This window comes from Asparagus officinalis, chromosome 9 (genome assembly GCF_001876935.1).
Source record: "Asparagus officinalis chromosome 9, Aspof.V1, whole genome shotgun sequence".
In the NCBI taxonomy this organism is placed as follows: domain Eukaryota; kingdom Viridiplantae; phylum Streptophyta; class Magnoliopsida; order Asparagales; family Asparagaceae; genus Asparagus; species Asparagus officinalis.
Window position 1 is genome coordinate 61882093 of NC_033802.1, and position 4028 is coordinate 61886120.

A 4028-nucleotide genomic window follows, 5' to 3' on the forward strand; every position below is an offset into this window, starting at 1 on the left:
AAATAGTACTAAAAGTTAGCTACGCGACATGTGAGAGAGATGCGACCGCAAACATTTTACCATCAAAATTGTAATAAAGACTAGTAGGACAATGTTTTCAACCTTAAGAATCTTTAATTCTTTTTTACCCTTCTATCTTCCTCCCACATCAAAATATAAACCTTTTATGTGGATTTCGATAAACTTATTGAATAGCTTTGGTTAGTTTATGATTAGAGTTGGAAACCACTGAAATTTATACATGTTGGTGCATACATTTATACGAGAAGAAGACAATGTATAAAACGATTCTAGAGCTTGCAAAATTCAAGCTTAATTTGGGCCAAAAAAAGTGGAAAAAGGATCAGTGCATGGTTTAGACAATGCTCATTATTAGCGCAGGAGATCGAAAATAAAGAAAATGAAGAGATGCTAGAGAAAAAGATGAAGTTGCAAGTGTAAACCCATCTTGGACAAAATATCAATTTAGATCGATCTATTTCCCCAACGTCCCATGAATTGGACGGAATAGAAGTCATTATATACATAGCTTTAGAAAACTTAGGGAGGCTTATTGATCACTCACGAACTTTAGCCAGATTACAGGTTTTGGGTGAATTCCCTTTTTCAACGTCATACAAAGGGGAAAGCATGTAGAACAACTTAGGTGAACAAATGACAAACTAAAAAAGTAAGAAAACTAGATGTCTACACCAATGTAAGACTTTTGTAGTTTACACAGGTTTTTTAGGATTGACACCCTGTTGATAGACAGCAAAACCCATCCAAGAACACGGAAAAAATGAAACAGTTGCATCAATTTGTGCATTGCCTCACAAAAGTGCTTGAAGTAATGAATGCAAAGTGCAACGATACTTAGTGCGTTTTTTTATTCGCTACAACTGCAGTTACAAAGAATTGAGACATCTTGGGTCAGTGGTTGTTGTTTGTTTCACAACTAGTAACTACAGTTACAACTGCAATTGCAAAAAAAAAAAAAAACCTCCAGATTTAAATGAAGAACTTTTTTCAGTCAGGGTGCGCAATTGCCTACAAGCTGAAAGTTTTTTATTCCCACATGCTATACCACTGCATGCCACTGATACTTGCATTGCAGTTAGCTGCAGCGAACCAAACAACATTCTAGCCATTAATTCTCTAATCACATTTCATTTCTTTTAAGGCATTTCAACAAGCACCTTATCTTCAAACACCAAACTAAACCTCAAATTGGGAACAAAAACAATAATATTAATGTAAAACCATAAAATTAAGAAAGAAACACATGGGCAACATCAAAATCAAAACTTTTTAACTAAAAAGCTACATTAACAACTAGAGGAACAAACAATTAAGTAAAGTATAGAGAGGGGGAGATCACCAGAGAAGCCATGGGAGCGAGATCTTCGAACTGTTCTTCTAACAATGGAGAAATTAGAGGAATTTGGAGAAGAAAAAGAGAGGGTTTTCGGAGAATTCGAAGGGGAGAAGAGAAAGCGAGGAGCGGCGAGCCATTATCATCTCCATTAGAGTCAGCTTAGTTCTCGCACGAGTGAGGCCGCTGCTTGCGGATCCTTACTTTATCAATCTGATAATCTTTTCCGGTTTGGATCCGATAGATTGCAGAGTGGGTGTGAATCCTGGAAAGACAATCTTATCCGACCCGATAATGATCAAGATTCAAGAATTCCCCTCTCTTTCGCTTTTTCCTCTCTCTCTCTCTCTTTGTTTATTTTTTTATTTTTAATTTTTTAGTCAATATGAGGTTATTTCGTCATAAAATTCCTTAGATTTGATGATTCATCGCTATTACACCCGTTAGTCCAAAGAATAAAGGGGATGTATACGTGATAGGATTCAAGTGGCAGAACTTGTATGAATGTAGTGATATCTATTGATATAAATATGATGCTCCGTAGAAATTCTCCCTCTTCGATGTGGTGCAAACTCCTACGACCTAGCTGGCAGCACTCAAAGATGTGCATCACGGCTCCGGAGCTTATTCTGTGCCAAATAGCCTTTTAACACCCAAGACGATGCTCTAAAAAAATGATCTCAATTGAAAGATATGAATGTAGAAGAAGATGGTGCACAATATTTTCATATCTATGTTTTTTGAGAGATTGTTATATATGAGGTAGGAAAGAGATTGCTTTCATACTTGATGATAAATGATCATTGTGGGATGATGGATGTTAACTCGTGATTGGTTGAACATGTTAGACGTCATTTTTTCCATAGTAGTGATAAGGGGAGAGACCCTAACCATGTTCATTTGTTAACCCTAAGAGCATGTTTGGTATCAGAATTTCATTTCAAATATCGTAATTGGCCCAATTACATTGTTTGGATTCAAAAAAATTTGAATACCAGATATTAGGCTAAATCCATTAACCTTTTAAACCCATAATACACTCAGAATTCTAAATCCCTATGGATACCCTGTCATTTACAATTCCGCTTTTTTGTTTTCTCGACCCGCGATCTGTTTCTTTTCTCGACCCGCGATCTCTCTCTCTACCCCCACTTCTGTCAAACCCTAGCTCGTAGATCCAACCGGGGACGACGATCCAACCGGTGATGACGCTCCAAATGACGACGACTCGCAAGCACTAATCTCACCTCCGGTGACGACGGCAATACAACAGTGAGATCCTCTGATCCTCTATCTCCAGTTCCATCGACGCCCTTGATCCTAGATTCAAACTTTATTCTCAATGATATCATCAACAGGCTACTGGAGGTTCGATTGGCGAGGCCCAGATCCGAGATCGCTGTTGGCTATGGGTTCGCTGGGGTTGAATCTAGGGTTTGTCTCCAGCAAAGCGAGATTTTGGAGATTCTCTAGGTTTTTCTCTAGTATTCGATTCTAGGGCTTCTTTGATTCGAAGTTTTTTTTAAAGAAGATGAGCTGGAGATATAGAACTGGGTTGTTTCTGATTGGGGCTGTTGTTGTTATTTAGGTTTCCTCAGCTGAAGTCACCCAGGTTCAATTTTTCTCACTCTTCCTCTTTAGTTTTAGCTCTTTTGAGTTATTTTTGTGTAATTTTAGCTTGTTACGTTGTATTTGAGCCTGAAAGTTGCTCTTTGTTTGCTGTGTTAGTTTCAAAGTACTTATGAAGAATCATCATGAACACAAAGTTTCATTAGATAGGAAGGAGAAGGAAAAATTGTACTTGTAATGAAGAGCTCAATGGAATTGTACAGCATAACACAAAATTACTCAAACTGACAAACAAACAAGAACACATGAAAGTACTAAATTGATTAACAAGTAGGGAAATTCTTTGATTCCTCTCGTGGAACTTACAAGAAAAGGGGTAAAATGATTGTAACAACAACTGTGACCTAATACTAAGTGAATCACTTGACTCTATATTCATACCAGCTCTGGGAAGAGTATCTCATGTTAATTCGATCCTCGTTAGCAATGAATCACCATTCGCCTACGCTCGTTTAAATTTACCCTGGAGCAGCTTGAGCCAATATATCTCCTATATGTTGGTTGTATATTCTAAACTTAACAGCTATGAGAATATTGGTTGCCAGATCTGATGGACTAGCCATGGATTCTGATTTAGTTAATACTGCACTCCTCTTGGGACGACCCCGTCTCTCACCACACACTCCTCTCGGTGTACAAGTGTAATACAAAGTGAATCTCACAATAAGCACAATACAACAAATGATTGTTCTCTAATGATAATCAAATTTTATTATAATTTTATACCCTCATTATTTATTTTTAATGAATAAATATACCACTAATAATTGTTTTTTATCTTAATTGCAGGTAAGTGAAGAATAAAGCCAGATCTCTTATCTCAACAAAAACCCCATGAATTAAATGAAGAAGCACACGACGGCAGCAGAAGTGCAAAAAATCCGCAAGCCAGAATCAGCCGAGTCGCCTGTAGAAGCCGGAGAAATAAAAAATTAAATATGCGAAAAAAAAAATGTTATCAAGATAGTTGGCTGCAAAGAACGACGATATTTCCAATCCGAAGGCGGATTTAACATATAATATTGAAAATCGCGCGTATTCGACA

General features: G+C 37.2%; 1 protein-coding gene across 1 annotated transcript in view; it reads right to left on the bottom strand.

Moving 5' to 3' along the window:
• Nucleotides 1-1482, bottom strand: part of LOC109824572 (probable inactive shikimate kinase like 1, chloroplastic) — an 8911-nt gene extending 7429 nt beyond the window's left edge. The window contains exon 1 of the mRNA XM_020391199.1: nt 1361-1482. The gene's annotated coding sequence lies outside the window, so the exon portion shown is untranslated. The remainder of the gene's footprint in view (nt 1-1360) is intronic.